The 18,462-nt window shown below is 36.9% G+C and overlaps 1 protein-coding gene across 50 annotated transcripts in view; it reads right to left on the bottom strand.

Annotated features, from left to right (window-relative positions):
* mub (poly(rC)-binding protein mub) overlaps nucleotides 1-17,932 on the bottom strand; it is a 66,915-nt gene extending 48,983 nt beyond the window's left edge. For all 50 annotated transcript variants that reach the window (XM_086834393.1, XM_086834394.1, XM_020957894.2 and 47 more), the window contains exon 1: nucleotides 17,456-17,932. The gene's annotated coding sequence lies outside the window, so the exon portion shown is untranslated. The remainder of the gene's footprint in view (nucleotides 1-17,455) is intronic.
* Nucleotides 17,933-18,462: the final 530 nt, after the last annotated feature.

Raw genomic sequence — 18,462 nt, 5'->3', positions numbered from 1 at the left:
ACTCCACTTAAAGAGGCTCGTACTGGCTCCATAAAAATAGTATAATCCTAATATAACCAGTTCTATAGAGAATCAATGCACTCCAACTGTAAAATACTTGCCTAATCCACACAGATCTGGTGTCTTAAGGGGAGATAAACCCGTGGTACTAATGCCAAAAACACATTTATAGGCTCTCGGATGCTCTGATCCAACCACCCCCCTCAGACTCCCCCCTCTCGCACACACACACACACACAGGAACACACTCAAACATTTGCAATATTAACAATCTGCTTGCCATTGAAAGCCATACAAGGCGCGACTTCGTTCGTACGTGTCAACATTCGACGTCGACTGAGGCAGAGGCAGCGACTGCATGCGCGACGGCGCATATAAATTTTGTGCTCTTTTTTTTTATTTTATTTCTTGTATTTTTTTTATTTTGAGTGGTCTAGGAACTTTTGCGCCATTGCGAGTGGCATGCAACCTAGAAGCAGCAGCAGCAGCAACTACAAAAACTCATTTGGCAGGCCCGGCAGAGGCGGCGACGCAAGGGGGGGCGGCGGAGTTGTGTTCCAGCACAAAGAGCTGAGATCCAGAGAGAGAGAGCCCGGCACAGTGGAGGCCATAACCATAAACAATCAGGTGTGGGAAACTTTTTGTGGTCGAAACGGGAATTGCGATGTAATTCCCAATCGTAGCTAAATTATTTCTATCCACACACTCACACACACACACAAAATTGTGTCATGTCATGTGATGTGATGTGAGAAAGAAAGTTGAGAGAACTAGATCGGAATTATAAAACTTATAGTTCCGTAGAGAAAATCTGAAGACTGAAATCTATAGCTAATAAAAATGTGAGAACAGTCTGCTTAACATCTTGTATGCTTTTAGCAGGGAAACAATTGTTTAAAATTTAATGTATTCCCCAAAATATATAATTAATTTTAATTCTCTTTCAAATAGATATATATTTTTCTGTAACAACCTTAATTTAAACCTTACAGGGTATTTTAATGTTATTCAAAAGCTTGTAACGCTATGAAGCAGTCATTTCCGAACCTATATATCATTTATATTCTTGATCAGCATCAATAGCAGAATCAATTTAGGCAATTTTCGAAATTTTTTAAAATTTTATAAGGGGTAACTTCAAAATGTATCTTTTTTTTTTTTAATTGAGTATGCAGATTTACTAACCTAATAAAAACTAACATAGGAGAGCTTTCGCAATTGTAATAAATGATTTTTTGGCTAAATTATTAAGTTTTTACACTTTGATTTGTTGAAAAAGTTGTTATATAAAAATATTGATAAATATGGATTTAAAGAATCCAAATAGTTAGTTATTATAGATTTTCGATCCTATTATTTAATTGCAAACTGTAAGGGTATAGAACATCCGGCTTTTCAAAGATAGTTTTCCTTCTTATTTTTTTTTTAAATATTTTTCCCTTAGTTTTTTTTAAAGTATTTTTTAAACCCTACACCCACTGTAACCGCAAAAATGCCTAGGCTTCTTGTGTCTAGTGGCAGGAATACCGGACGGACGACTGCCTTTCCCATTGGCCTTTGTCTGCTCCCCTTCCCCCTGTCGCTTCCCTCCGCCAGTGCCAACGCCTCTGTGGATCCTGGTTACTCCACTCCTTTCCTCCGTGCTCTTCTTCCTCTTCCTCCTCCTCCCCCTCCTCCTCCTCGCTGTCGTCGGCTACTCGTTCCTCTTCTCCTGGCGGCTTTTGCGTCGAGTGCACAACAAATATTGTCGCCGGCTAGGTCGGGAAATCAACGCACTAAGCTCACCGCTCTGCTCTATTCTGGCCCCGCTTTTCTCTTTACCCCCACCCGTAATGCTCTTCCCCTCTCCGCCCCCTCCCCACCTCGTGCAAAATGCCGGCGGGAACAGTGAGCGACAACAACACAAAGTAAATAGTAAACAAAAATAGTTGGCAGGCCAAAGTAAAAATGCAAAAAAGGCAAAGCAACGGCAGAAAAAAACAAAGCGAAGCGGAGGCAAAAATGCAAAAGCAAAAAACGCATGGGCAAGTAAATAAAAATAGAATTTAAAATAAAATGCGAAACAGCTTTTATCGCCTCGTGCTTTTGTGGTTGAATTTCGATTTTGTTCAAGTTAAAATTAAAGCTGCAAATTAAATGCAGAAGGAACAAAAAGACAAGAAGTAACATGTAACTGAACAACGGTTAAAGTTTGAACTCATACGCAGTGGAGGTCTATAAATATAAAACATATAATATATGCCCCGACCATAAAATACCCGGTTATTAGTTGTTAAATAAAATTGAAGAAGAAATCTTATTTGTAAGAAGTTGAATTAAGTTATATAGAAACTGTTTTTATGTAAGCTTTGACTTGACATCTTCTACATGCTTTAGTTTTGCTATATTTATAATAATTAAATAATAATATCTTAAAATATCAGATTTGTATGACATTTACTTTTCATATCCATATTTAAACTACAATATTTTGTAATCAATAAGCAATATATATCCCCTCAAATACCCTGTATTAAAAAAAGCACATTCATATAGTGAGTTTACCAACTGATTAAATGACTGAATAACCGGCAAGTCGAACGGACAGCAAAAACAAAGGCGACTAGCCACCATAAATTGATAAGCAATCATCGGTTAGGGAGATTAATCAGCAATCAGAAAGTGGAAGAGGGAAAGGTGAACTACAATTGCGATAAATGTGTAGTAATAGTTCCCCCTAAACTGTCTCGATTATATTACACTATGCAGCCAAGAAAAACAAGGACCTAAATATATAAATAAAAGCTAAGAATAATACCAAGAATTAATTAATTAATTCAAGTACATTTTAAAATATTATTAACAAATAATTAAATAATAGAATAGTAGTTTTACTATTAAACATTTGTTGAGTGTAAGCAAACTTGGGAAGTAAACTTTTATAATCGGTCATAAAAATTACCGATAACAAGGGAACAAAAAGTCTCAATCAGAAAACGATCTTATCTCTAATACGACAAGTAATTATCTTAAATGGCTTGTTAAAAATAGAAAAATAAACAAAACATTCTTAGGACAAGAAGAACAAAACTTTAATAATATGATTATTGAAGTTTAAAGTTTTCATGTTTAACTTAAAGAAACAAAACTATTAAAAGACTTATTTTAAAGAATTTACCTCATAAATGGTATTTTCTATAGGAAGATTTATTAAGAAAACTAAATAATACCCTGAAAAAAATAATATTTACATCTCCTAACCCCTCTATAAAACATAGTTATAGCTTTTTTCATTCCATTTCTATCATTTTATTACCCGCTATTATTTAACCATAACAAAAGAATTATGCAAAAGAAGGTCAACCGGCTGTGACCTTGAGGAGAGCGATATGAACCACATGGAGTTCACAGGGCAATTGCTGAAACCATGCAACCACTTTTCCACCATTTTCCACCATTTTCACTTCGTCTTCACATCTTCACAAATGCAAAGTTATGCGAATCCAAAAAAAGAAAAGAGCAAAGAACGGAACAGACAGCAAAAAAAGGCAGATTAACAAATTGTGTGTACGTTAAAAATAAAATGAAATAAAATCAAAATGCAGCAAAGCCAAAGGCACACACACACACACACACACATGAAAAAAGCAGGCACAGCAAATCGCGGGCAATGAACGCTTGATATACGCAAAAAAAAAAAGAAGAAATAAATAAATACATATAAGAAAAAACAGCAAAGCAGCTGAAGAAGAGCAAAAGCGCCAAGTAGCCAACGGAACGAGAAGCAAAGAAAAACACATAACAGATACGATTTTCCACTGCACATGCACTGAGGAAAAATATATACATATCAGCCATGGACAAAGACAAAAGACAAGACAGCAAAAGTCTTGAGTCTGAGAACAGTGTCATTTCAAGACTTATTCGCAGTATTCTAATTTGAAAAGAAACTGTAATTGTTTTATAACATCTTAAGACATTTTACTTTAAGAATAGGTTATATAATTAAGTTTTTAATTTAAAAAACATATTTTAATTGTATGTGTGTGGAATTTAAGAGAATTTTGTTATAAAATTCACTACAGCTTCGGAATTTTGTCACATGGAACTGTATTTGTTTAAAAACTAAGTGTTTTTCACTCATAAAAACAAATCTTTTAGTGGTTTTCTTTTCAATTATCAATATTTCGATATAAAACTAACATCTATTACTTTAAACAAATGTTCTAAAAATCATAGATTTTATTTCCAGTGCATTCCGGATACGAAGAAGCCAAGTTAAACATTTGATTGAGCTTGCCATAGAGAACAATGGCAATAAAGACAAAATCCACTCAATAGAAGGAGAATGAACTTTTTTTTCCATTGCTTACACATTTGAAATGCACATAATTTAGCTAAGAACACACACAGAGAGAGAAAGATAGATAGAAAGAGAAACATAGAGGTGCTAATGTTCCACTTGGCGTATGAGTAATATCTCTTAGCGTTTGGAAAACTGGTTTGCAACTATACAACAAGAAAAAGGTTCAAATGCGGAAAATATCACAGTTCAAGCTGCAATATAGCGGCATGAGTGCCCCAAGTCTGAAGCTGAAGGTCTTTTGGGCTGCACTATTTTCATAGATATCCAATTACCTTGTCACAAAAACAACTTGGAAGACACGTAAACAGAGCCCTTAACTAATGCACATTGCACTCGTTCTCACTCTCTCTATCGCTCTCTTTCTTTGTCTATCTCTTTCCCTCTCTCCTATATCCATCTCTATCCGTGGGCTTTGCAAAAGTCAAACTATCAATTTCAATTATGTGCACAAAACGAGAGACAACAATGCACACTCACTGGCAAATAGATACTCGATACTCGCAGATACATCCACTTACTCGCCCAGATAGATAGATAGATATACAGATAGATAGATAGATAGGTACATACTGCCACCAGCAATTGCAAGGCAGCACTAACAAAAACAGCAGCACCAAACAATTAGCCAAAAGTCAGCAGAGCACAAAAGCCTTAAACTCAAAACTAAATCGAAAGAGCGTTCGAAAGGGACAGCTAAACCAGAGAGAAATAGAGAAAGATAGATATATGCAGAGAGAGAGAGAGAGAAAGATACTTTACTCATGTGCCAATTTTCGAAAAAACGAGATACTCGGCTAAAAGCAGCCAAGAGCGGAAAGAAGGTGGCTTAAGGGTTCAACACGGCCTGACTCCAAGACTCCAAATTGAGGGCTGGAAATTTAGCTTCAAGATGACTAAGCAGGTCAGCGAGGAAAGTTGATTAGCCGCCCGTCGGAGATATGAAGATACAAAGATACAAATGTAAAAAGCAAATCATTTAAATTGATCTATAACCCGAGGCTAATAAATCAATTTGAAAGCATATAAACAAAAGCTACCGTAACGATTTAGAATAGATAATGAGTCTTCAAAGCAAACTTGTTTTAAGTTTAAAATTCTACATAGAAAATCACCCTGTAACACCTTATATTCACCTGAGTATACACCCATCCCCATTCATAATAAAAGAAAAATCATTTTCTGCCGTTTACAAAGTAAAGAACATTGCCCCTTGTTTGATCCTCTATAGACTTAATACGTACATACAGTATAACCTTCGGCACAAAACCGTTTTTCTTCAATATTAACAAGCTCAGCAAGAGCAAGAGAGAGAGAGAGAAAGAGACTATTAGAGAGAGAAGGAAGCTTGGGATAGGTAACAACAATTACGCTTGAATGCATCTATAAGATATTGTATCTACAGAGTGCATGTGCCGCCTCTGTGGGCTGTATCTATATGTATGTGCAAAAGCTTTTGTGTGTGCGGCTCTCTCTCCTCGGTGTATCTATTTAGATGACTCTTTGCCAGCACAAGTATCTGCAGTTGTGGCCGTATCTGAAACCGGACGAAACGCAGATGCATCCCCGGCGCCCGGTCTATGCAAACGACAGGCAGCAGCATCGAAAGCAGCAGCAGAATGTGGCAACTTTACCTCCCTCTGTGATAAGATAAGAACGGCTGACACATCTCCACTTCCATTCCTGTCTAGCAGAAGAAAAAAAAAAACATTGACAACTTTTCTATTAACGGTTCCCGCACGACGACTGCAACTGCGAATACGAAAAAGCAAAGGCAAAGTATCTATGTATCTCGGCTCGTTTTTTGTATCTACACAAAGAAATCGCTGTGAAGAGGCTGTGTAAAATGCAATGAGGCGGCACAACGCTGCTGCAAAAGTCTGCAATTGATTGCAGCAAAAGTTAAGTAGATTATGATGGAAAAGTTTGAGAGGGGCGAAAGACGAACTCTTGGCCATGATACGAGTTTTTTTTGCTACTTTATAACCACGAGCTCTGGGAAAACTTTTCTTGAACTCAAAGACGAAAAAAAAAAGTGGGAAACTGTGACGCAGAGCTGCAGGAATAACTAGTTTTTTTTCCCCCCCGGCAGCCGTAGAAAAAATGAATTTTCAACAATTACTCTGTTACTTATTTTCCAGAGCCATCAAACTTATGCGCTCTTAAAATCTGAACTGATTGAAAGGAGCGACACAGCGAATGGAAAAGAAATACGTAGTGGAAAATAAGCGACTTCCTCTCTCTCTCTCTCTCTCTCTGGGCCGGAAATTGTTAAACCCTCTTAGAGGCACGCCTAAAGTCTGATCATCATAAACCAGATTTTTCAAATATTGATTGCGAAGTGGTTATTATTATTGCCAAATTAAGTTGTACAAAAGTTCAGTAAACCTTAGTAGCCCACAAAGAAAAAGTGTGTAAAATAAAATACATTATCTGGAACAGGGAAGTCTTATCAATTTCCTTTCACAATTACAAATTCTTTCAAGTAGAATCCTATTATTATCAATTCCCATTATCACATGCTACCTCTATTAAGATAATCCCTTGATAATTTATCTCTCTCTCTGTTCAATCCAATAACCATTATTTTCCCATGATTAATCCCAATCTGTTGATGGCTAAATCACTTCACTTGCTAGCCAACTAGACTGAATGAATGCCGTAATTACTAAAACATCTGTGCTACTGGAAAGCAGTTCATTCCTAGAAATCTATTCCCAGCCAGACGTTTTATGGTCGGGGCTAAAAATCTTACATGACACGAGATTTCAACAATATATATATTCAATGTATGGATGGACACGTACCTGAAACGAGAGAGAATACAGAAATATAGTAAATATATGTGTTTTAACGCAAGTAAAAAATACATATAAACATATATGTGTATTTAAATAAATAAATCAAAGTCTCTTCCACCGGAAACATTTGCATATGAAATGCAACGAAGCACAAAACTTCCAATTCACTAGCAACTGAAAGCCAAGTGAATAAATGCTAGTTGTAGTTTGGAGGAAGACTAAATGAGCTACGGAAAGTATCTGTAAGATAAACAAATTTGCCCGCTAAAAGACGAATTTATTAGAATTTTCTCATGCGATTCGTTGGGTTACTCAGGCATCGAACAACCAGCTGTTGGAAAACACATTTCAAATGTTTAGATTATGCCAGGAAACGGAAAATTACTCCTAGCACACTACAAAATAGTGCGTATATTAGGGCCAAAATTGTTTTACATTTTGATATGAGCCATTTGCTAATGAACTTGGTATTTTCAACTATAGTAAAAGATAGTTTAAGGTGGAAAAATATGTTTATAATATTTTTTGTTATGTAGATACATTGATAGATCACTATGAAGAGTAAAAGAACCTCCTTATATAAAAACATTATAGTTTCTTATTAAGAAACACCTTCTCAAAAGACAAAAACTAGTGTTTAAAATTATTTTAAATACCTTTGAAACTTAATATTAAAAGCCTTGACCTATCAGTTGTCCAAACGTTGTTTTCTCAGCTTTATTTAAATTAACATTGATTTAATCTTCTTAAATCAAGAAACTATGAATATCAGGTGCAGATCAAGTTCGTTTCTATACAGATTTTATGGATACCCTTGAACCGGACTGCTAAAAAACCGGGTATATGCATTTTCCCACCAGTATTCGCACTGATTATAATGCGATTTATGGCATAATCCGTTGTTGTCTCATATTCGCTTTAGTTAATTAAGCCTCACCTCTTCTGGTTCAAAACATTTTGACGTCACGGAAACGGAACTGGTACCCGATGGTAACCCCTTCAAAAAAACACACACAGATGTTAAAAACTAAAGTAAACCAGCTCAGCAGGTAAGCTAGTCATTCAGTCAGTCAGTCAGTCAGAGAGTCAGTCAGTTGGTCAGTTATTCAGTTAGTATGTCCATCATTTGGTCAAGTGGGACAACAGCAGCAGCAGCAGCTAATCAAAGACAACTCCAAAAAAATTAAAAACCGGACACAACTTTGTCTGGGGCTTCTTAATTGCTTGGGCAAACTCTCGCATGTCAAGCATAAATAGAGAATTGTGGTGGAGAAAAGGCTTCAAACGCATGTGGGTCCAAGAGAGAAATAAACAAAATGTGAACGAAATGAAATGAATGTGCACATAATTCGGAGCTATAAAAAAATAATAATTAAAAAATCGCATGTCTGACAGAATTTTTGACAAATTGTTGCCCCCGCGCACAAATCTGAAAAGTTAATGAACTTGCTCGAGAGCCGGAGTCCCGAGTCCGAAGCAGAGAGCAAAATCCCAAGAGCTAATGATAATGCCATAACACACACTCACACACGGGGGGCACACACAGCTACAGATACAAATACTGAGATACAGATACAGCGAGAGTATATTAAAAAAAATAGCGCGTGCTGCCTCTCGCATAAAAAGATTTATCATCTAAAAACTGTCTGTCCGTTCGTCCCACTGACTATGAATGAAAATGCCGACACATAAACAAAACCAAAAAACACACACACACCACATTTAGTTTACTTGATCAAAAGCAAAAAAAAAAAGCAACAGCAGAAAAACATTTAAAACCAAATAAACAGAAACAGAAGGCGTTTTTAGAGAGCCATCATAATTGTTTATCAACCTCCAGAGCTATAGAGAATATTTCCACCGACTGAGAGTAAAACAAACAAAGCCCTCTCTCTATTACTTTTTTTCAGCGATGCGTCACGTTTAAATAATTAATTGGCGAACAAAATGTTTACACAAAATCTAGCAAAAGCATCAGTTGCCAAATACAAAAAATAAAGGTAAAAGTGCAAATAAAAAAAGTACGGGAAAGAGTATGGGGAAAACATCTAAAAATACACACGGTTAGAGTAAGCTCAATTTAAGCACTCAGCTTATGTTAAATTTATCTAATCAGTTTATGATTTAAAGTTACTTAGGGTTTATTGCCTTGCCAGCACTTGCAGAAATTGATTAGTTAGGTAAAAACTAAAATAAGGTATAGAAATATGAAACAAATTTCCATATAGTTTCAAGTTAACTTAAGAAAAATGTTTATTCGACAAACATTTTCAAGTGGGGCAAGATCCATTGTAAAATAATAACGTTTAAGAGCTTTTTCCGAATATCTCCCCAGGGATTTTATAACATTATTAACCAATGGTTTCTTCTAATTTCTATCTATATAATCTAGACCTTGTTTCTTGCAAAATAAATTATAATAAATATTAGTCTTAATAATAATATACAATAATACTATTAAAACCCTTCCAAAAATATCACTTTTTATACCTAAAGAAACCTCCTGTAACTAAAATTCCATCCCAAACTCCCCGTCATTCCTGATCCGCTTTCATTATTATTACGAACTACAAGTATTAATCATCAAATTGCCTTAATAATCTTATACGCCCCGCAATTGAAAAGCCTTCCCTCTACCCTCATATCCCCTCCCTTATTCATTTCTTCTCATTTTTCTCCGCGTTGAAAACATTTTATAGGCCAGCCCACACATTGCAGGCAGTTTAACTCAATAAAAATGTTTTCATCATTTAATATTATTTATATTCACTTTTTTTTTGTTCCTCGCTTTTGTATATTTTTTGATCAACTTTATTGTATAGGAATTTGCGAACAAGATTTGCATAAACAGGTCGATGTCGACCCGTTTAGAATTGTTTAATTTGCTGACGTGCCCGAAGATTTGTTGCCATATCAGTGTATCTTTCAGATACAGATTGTTTTCGCGCGAGAAAAGTGCGAACGGAATTGATACGTTGACATTTTGGAATGAGAAATTCGAGATAAATATATAACGAGAATAGGTGCAGTTAATGCCAGGTGGAAATAAAAACTGGAACAACGGAAATAAAACATTTAATATTGTTTTATTTTCTCGAGATTACCTCACTCACTTGGCAAATAAAGCTGTTTTAAAACATAATTTATTATAATTCATGACTTAATAAGGTAAAAAGATGTATTAATACTATTTTGCATTAAATATCAAAGTATTTATGACTTTAATTTACCCTTAAAGGCTTTGGTTTTGTTATAAAAATGTTAAATGTAAGTAAAATCACCTTCCTAGCTTTAAAATTATAATATATATATTTAAGGCTATATATTTATCTCTATTAAAAATTCGGTTAAAAACAAAGATAAAGATACTATTACTTTAGGAATGTTTAAATTTCAAAGTTTTATAATATCTTTAACAATCAGGATTATGACCATTTAAATTTATTATTACACGTTACACATCTTATTTTTTATATAAACGGCTATTACTTTAATAAACCCACTGTAAAATCGATTGATTTACAATTTCGTATCGATAGTATGACAACCGGATGGTTTGCCAGATTTAATAAGCATTATGGTGCCTACGACAAATTGGGCTCTTTTTTTGCCATTTCTTGGGAATGAAAAATCTTGAGCGTTTTTTCGCTTTGGCCAAATATGGCCCATCAACGGCACCAAATTGGTAGAGTGGTTAAAAGCCACTTCGACATCTTTGGAAAAATCAATGCTTATTGCAGTTTTGCCGCTGCTGCTGTTGTGTTGCCTTTTTGCGGCTTTGCTATTTGGCTGTGTGGTAATTAGCAACAACAACGAAAGATACATAGCTGCTGCTACTGTATTGGGCTTACAAAATTCCTGGAAATGGTCGTGCCACTGATTGAGTAGATGGACCAAGAGATCAGAGATACAACATGGCAACCGAGAAGAAATGGTGGAGCTGATGGACGATGGTCCGTGTCTCCGGATGCGTTTTTGATTAGCGCAAAACGATTGCCGGCCTGCTGCTGCTGCAGTTGCATTTCTCCAGACCGAGATGCAATTTGGCCAACTTTGCAAATACATTTTCGCAACTGTCAGCAGCAGCACCAGCATTGATGAAATCTCAGCTATTTTCGGTCTTAATGTGTGCCAACCCAACTGGTTTCCCCCACTGCAGATACATTTCAAGATGCAAATCAAACTGGTTGAACTGAAACGATTGCGCATATTTTGCAGATTGACTAGATATCATTTTGAATTGATAAATACTTCCTTGACTATCAAATAAAAAGAACAAGCTATCCGGGATGTCGAACGTCAAAATCATGGAATAGTTTCTGCTTTCGAGACATTTTTTCATAATCAATTTATCGGAATTTGCAACTTTGCAACTGATATAATGTTTGTACTTTAAGACAAGTTTTTGGAGAGACTGATAAAAGCTTTCTTTTTATATACTTTTCCAACTGCCACAAATATTGCCTAAGTAAATCAACCTTGCTGCTTTGGTAGAGATACATATTTTATAATCAATTTGGAAGATTGACAGAAAGTTTTTCCTTCTAGAGCACGCTTAGTTGTTTTTCTTTCCTGAATAATGGCTGTGTACTGTTGGAAAATTCGAAAAAGTATTTTTCCATTTGCCGAGTGAAAAATACTTGCATTTTCCAGAGCTTTACCCTTCGCATGCAATTATGAAGATTGATAGATACATTCCCAACAAATCCAGATACGTTTCTTTTTTATTTTCTTGCTTGCCTCCCCGAATGAAACCTCATGCATTTCCTGTACTCCTGAGTTGCCACCGCCGCCACAGTAACTTCCTGCCACACAAGCTGCCCCAAGTCGCTCGAGTCCTTCACTCCTTTGACAAATCTGACAGCTGGCCCGAAAAAAAGAAAGAAACGAGCTCTTCTCCAACCCCCAAAAGGAGCTCAACAACATAAAGCTTATGCTGGCACAAAGGGGGTGCGAACGGTATGGGATTGGCATGAGGACCAGGACCAGGACGAAGACGAGGATGAGGATGAGGATGGGTTTTGGGGTGGTTAAAGAGGAGAGGCAGCAGTCATTATCAAAGCCCTTCAAGGTCTCTCAAGGCAAGCGTCTGTTTTACAGATTTTTATGTTCACGACACGCACACGCTCGAGTGTTTGAGTCCTGTGTAACAGGATAACAGAGTGAGGGGGGTAACGGGGGATAGCCTCATATATTTTATGAAAATTAGGAGAACCCAGCAGAGTCAGAATGTGGCCATAAATAAATGGTCTCGTTTACGACTTTGGACATTAACCTGTTAAATTTCTAATGTGTGTTTTGTGTGTGGATGTGACGGGTCCTTGGTCTCCTTAAGCACTCCCCCATCATCATCATCATCATGGCTGAATATCTACCACCCACCTCCCAAGGATCGTCAACGTTTTGCATATTTAAGCAGCCTCAGGCAGGCAACGACTTGGATAATCTAACATACTAATGTGTGTGCGAATGCCCAGTCTTCATCCTCCTGCCACCAGTAGACCCGGTTCCAGTGAGACCACAAAATCAATAATGATTACATTTGCCTTGCATATTTCACCAGCCAAGAGAGGGGACAGACGGACAACCGGACGAATGGACAAGAGTGGCCTGGTCGAGTGGGTGGCTGCACCCGGCGCGGTTGGGTTAAATGACATTTGGTGGCATACGGCAATTGGTTGGCAGGTCAGGTGGTTGCTCCTACACACCGACCTACCTCCCTCCCTCCCTCCCAGACCTCTTGGGGAGAGTGTCAAAAGACAAAAGACGGAAAAGCGGTTAAGTGGCAAGGTAGCAGCAGAAGCAGCACCAGCACCACCACCAGCCAAAAGCCCTTACAGAAAGAGCCTATGCCCACTTCTAGCCAACAGTGGAGGCTCGATATGAGAGGCCACACCACACACACGCACAAACACATCCAGGGAAATCCTTGTGGTAAAAGGAAAAACAATCAATATAATGGATGCATTTGTTAAGAACTCTTGAGGAATGATTTATTACCAGGTTTAAGGGGGGTTTTCATAGGCTTTAAATGGTTCGCTTTAACAAGAAATATATTTAGGTGTAATTTCTGCTACTTATTTCTTAAATAAATGTTTAAAAATTTATAACAAAAGCTTAAAAATTTAGTTTTTTGTAAGTATATAAACAAAAACACCTTGTCAGAGATGGGAAATTTGGAAAAGCAGCCAAAAAACTCCTCTTAAGATATGTATTATAAACAAACCTTTTCAAAAAAATATTTAATTAGTGAAGAAGGCCAGGCAAGGCTTTTAAGAATATTTATAATTAACAAAAACCTACTCAAAAAATAAATAATTGGAGATAAAACCCAGACAACTCTTTAAATAATATTTATTCTTAATAAATCCTACTCAAAAAATAGGTAATTGTCGAAGAAAGTCAGGATAACTTTTATTAAAATATTTTATATGAATAATTCTAATAACCCTACATAAAAAATAGGAAATTAGTGAAGAAAGCCACGAATTTCTTTATAAAAAAATTCTAAAAAATCTTTATAAGCTATTTAATTGAAAAAATTCTCCCAGGCTAGACTCTGTCCTCGCTAGAGGAGTACCCACTGTCCCAACACTAACACCTCTCTGAAACGGGTTGAGTACTTGGCTCTGGTGGGGCTTCGAAGCCAAAAGAAATGCAATCCACTCACACACACATACATACTTTGGCAGCACCACCATCATCATCATCATACCATTACCACCAAAGCAACCAAGTTGCAAGCACCACCAAAAGCAGGAGAAGATGCCGGTAAAGAGAAATGCAGCAAATAAGTGGCGCGCAGGGTCAACGATAAAAGGCGGGACACAAGGGGGCTGGGTGGGATGTATGGGCGTATTGCAGGGGGGGCTTTCAGAAGGCGACGCCACTCAATGCAGTCAACGGCCTACAGTCTAGGGGCTAGAGACTATATAGACTACAGGCTACATGCTACATGCTACATGCAACACCACAACCTGAGGCATAAGCAGAGGCAGAGGCAGAGGCAAAAGCATAAGCAGACTGGCGACGACGACGACGATGGGCTCCTAGACCAACCAGTTAAAAAATGCAATGGCAGAGCCAAAGGCAAAATGCAAAAGGCAAGAAAGTGCAACAAAGTACAGGCCTCAATCTGCAGCACACACACACATAATCACACATGTGGATACACCACCCACCGTCCCCCTGGCGCCCGCCTGACAGGTTGAAATCCAACGCAGCAGAACGAAAGAAACAAAAAGAAACGTAAAAGAAACGCAACGCAACGAACGAAGCAACCGAAGCAAAGTAAATGGAAAATGTGCAAGGAAAATGCACACACAACAAAGAAAGCAACGTAAATGCGGTGATGACGTTGACGAGTGTTAAAGGGGGGGGAAAAAATTGCAGATTGCAGAAAAGGTGTAAATACACAACAGGCCTAAGAGGAAAATGAAGCCAACAAGCAAAGAGAATTAAAACCAAAAGCGGCCAAAAGCCATTCAGCTAAAGAAGTCCGAACCAAAATCTGTGAAAAACTGCAGAGAATAAATCTGCAAGACTTTATAGAAAAAGTTCTATAAAATTCTATAAAGATTTTTTTGCTAATGTAACGTATTCTATAAATCGTTCTTTAAATCTATAAATAATATATTTCCATTAGTTTAGAATGCACAAAATATTTATTAAAAATGTTTTTGTAAGTATTAATCTATTATTTGATCCTTAAAATTGTTCATAATGTCAAAAAACCTTTAGAGAGTATACTTTTAAGAACATTAATATGGAAATATTCAACATTAAATACTAATTTATAATAGATTAAAATTATGATATCATAATAAATTGATCTTTAGGTTACTAATTAGTTAATTACTGATCGATCACAAAAGTGATATAATTCCACATATTGTAGATCGCGTATTCATTATATTTGACTTTATCAATAAACTAGTCATAAGTATAAATACATATATGTTCTGGTTAGTCATAAGAAGTTAAGGTTAAGTAAGTGTTATAAGTGTTATATAGAGCAAATAAATAATATATAATTAGAGGTTCTATTATTCATCTAATAGTCAATAATGACTGCGTATTTTTTTACAGATTAATGATAGATTTTTGCAATATACAAAATACAGAAATTTAAATTCATTAAAGATTTAGATTTATTCAAATTATTTTATTAATTCATCAATTAACTTGCTGAAAAAATCGTTATCTCAACCACTAAACTCATCTTAATTTTAGTTTAGTTTAGTTCACAAATAAAAGTAAGAGTTTTAAAACCTTCTCTTGTATCAGTAACTTTTCATCCCAGCATTACCAAATTCAACCTAATTCGTTCTAATATAATTAGTAACTTTCAATATAAATTTGTTAATAAAATCTAAATAATATAACTTTTACTTTCAAGTTTCTCATTTCAACATTAATTAAAATGAAATAGAAATTCTTGTGAATAATATTATGGCAAAATAATAATTACGATTTTTCAATAAACTCAAATTTAATTTCTGTTGAGTAATGGCTCAGCTGATTCCATGAAATGTCATTAATTCAGCACTAATTGGCGGCTATGAATAATCGAACGGAATAATTGGAAATGAAAAACGAAAAGCATTTGTAAATATAGTAAATGATATTCCCCAACAATAATAAATGGACAAAAAGGGGGAGAAGCGAGTGGGGTTTTTGAAGAAACTGCACTCGGAAAATAATACATAATAAAATTAAATCTTTAGCCCATTCGATAGTCTAAGAATTTTTGTTCCTATTCTAGATTCTACTATTAAAATGAATTATGATTTCTTTGGGATTATTTTTAAATTGGGCCTAGAAACAAAGTTTTTATTTCCGTGTAGGACAGCGGCGGATTCAAATCCGTCTTCGAGTGCAGCGAGCGAAAAGTAATCACTGTTGAGTTTCCCCAGCTGCAGGCAGCAACAATAACAATGGTGGGAAGTGCGGAGAAAAGCTGCAAAAAGTTTCCTTTTCTCTTTCCTTTTCATTATTATTATATATTTCTTTTATTGCTCGTAATGAATTTGTTGCCTTGCCAGGGTTTCTGATAAGACTTATATATATATATATTTGTGTGTGCGAATATGTGGCGAAAAGGAGCAATGGCAACGCCTTTTTTTTCGTTTGACGAAGCGGAAGTGATTAAACACAGCGCCGAAAAATGTGCGAAAGGGAAAAAGGTCTGATTCTTATAAGCCGAGCAGAGACTGGAGCATGGTGAAATACGCAAAACAACAAAGCCAAAGGCGATGTCCAAAAAGGAAGCAATGAAAAACGCGCGCTTTGTCGAATTAGAAATTATAAATCCAACTGGACCTCGCTTTGCAACACTGCACGGCGACGCCACACATACACGCATACTAGTGCACTTAGAGCCAGTTTGTCTGGCAGCGCAATTGAACAATTGAGCGTAAAGAGCGACTTGCGCTCAGAGAGGTAGAGAGAGAGAGAGAGAGAGCGTGAGCGTGAGCGAAAGAGCGGCCGATAAAGACGCGCGTAAAACAGAGACGCGTTTTTCTTTTTTCAACCTTTTTGTATGGCCAGGGTATAGAGAGTATATCGGGACTGGTTTTCTGGCGGAACAAAAATCCAGACCTCGTTAAGGAAATGCGCATGAAACGTCCCAAACGTTCATATCCCCCATTTGGGATTTATTCCCCCCATTAAGGGTGGCAAGCTCAGACTTGGGCTTATCAGGCCGCCTCAACCTTTACAGGGTATCACAGCACGAATGCAGGCACACAAAGGGAATCGGCAATAACAACAAAGAGCAGCAAAACAACAGAGCGAGAACGCGACAAGGCGAATAAGAATAAGAATATGAATAGCAAAAGGAGGCGGGCGAGAAGGTGAAGGGATGCAGCGGGAAGGAGAGCGGAGGACAAGAGAACAAAAATCAATTTGAGTGGAGGTTGTTATTGTTGGGATGCTGGCTTCTACTGCTGCTGCTGCTGCTCTGGAGATTCTGGATTCTCGACTTATTTCGTTCCTCTTTTCGCACAAAGTGTAAAAAAAGCTGTATACAATACACATACACACACACACACACACTCAGGCACTCTCACACCCTCGCACAAACACAGGCAAACACGAAACACAGACAGACAGCAACACGCGACGGCTTTTTGCCGGTTGGGGTAAAATACACAGAAAATACAGAGAAACGGGGAAACAGAGCGAAAGAGCGATACAGAGATAGAGAGAGAGAGGAAGGTAGGGGAAGAGAACGCTTTAATTATGCTTAATTTGTTATTAATCAAACACAAAACACCGTTTTGAAAAACTCAAAAAATTAAGGGAAGCTCACGTTTTTTTCGCCGTTGATCGGAATTCGTACGGTTACGTTTTTTTTTTCCTTTTTTGTTTTATATTCTTTGCTTTCTGTGTTCCTTATTCACACTTCTCCGCTGGGTTCTCGCCTGCTTTTACTTCGTTCGCCTTTGCACACTTTTCAGATTTGCATATGCAATTTGCCAATTGCCAATTTGCTTTAATTCGGATTGGGATATTTGCGTATATATTCAGCGGCTTCACTCTGCTTTAGTTAGGCTTTATGTCGTTTCGAATACTAAACACACCGAGAACTGATTGATCTTGCTTCCGGAATCCGGATAGAAAATATACTTCACTGGCGAGCGTACACCACCATTAATTTTTCAAGATTCCTGTTAATACATCCGCGACACAACCGACTTCGCTGAAATTTTTTTTCGAATTTTCGAACGGTTTCTGTTTTCAGCTATAGAACACGTTTCCACTCACGCAGTCAGTTTCACTCGAGAGCGGCAGATCGACCATCTCTGCCTCTCTCTCTCGCACATTACATCCCTTTCTCGCAAACGGTGGTGCCTGAAGCAGTGGTGCCGTTTTCGGAGCAGAAAAAGCGGACTCAACTAAAGAGAAGCTACAATTTGTATTCGGGAACTGTTAATTTGTGATCAAATTAAATTGCTTATTACTTTATATAATTAATTATAAACAAATATGTTAACAAGTAAATATATATTAAACGCTTTGTGCTAGTTGCTACTTTTATCAGTTTTACCTTTGCTGGACTTGGGTGAGCTGCCAACACTGATGCACTTAAAAGTGAGCAAAATTATTTCTCTCTCTCTCATTTACTCTCTCTAAAAGGTTGCTCTCTCATTTGCGCAAAATCAACGTCGTTTTTGTGCTCTCTAAAAGTGTTCTCTCATTTGCGCCAAATTTACCTCACTGCGCATGATCGTTTTTGAGCGCATTTGCCAGAGAGCGAAGTCGAGTGAGTACAAAATTGAGTCGGTAAAATTCAGGAAATAAGTTCGAGTCGGTAAG

The sequence above is a fragment of the Drosophila serrata genome, unplaced genomic scaffold, assembly GCF_035046125.1.
Source record: "Drosophila serrata isolate PLE 108 unplaced genomic scaffold, ASM3504612v1 contig_272, whole genome shotgun sequence".
Classification (NCBI taxonomy): Eukaryota; Metazoa; Arthropoda; class Insecta; order Diptera; family Drosophilidae; genus Drosophila; species Drosophila serrata.
Note: the sequence above shows the minus strand (reverse complement) of the source record. Positions and strands in the feature narration are given on the sequence as shown.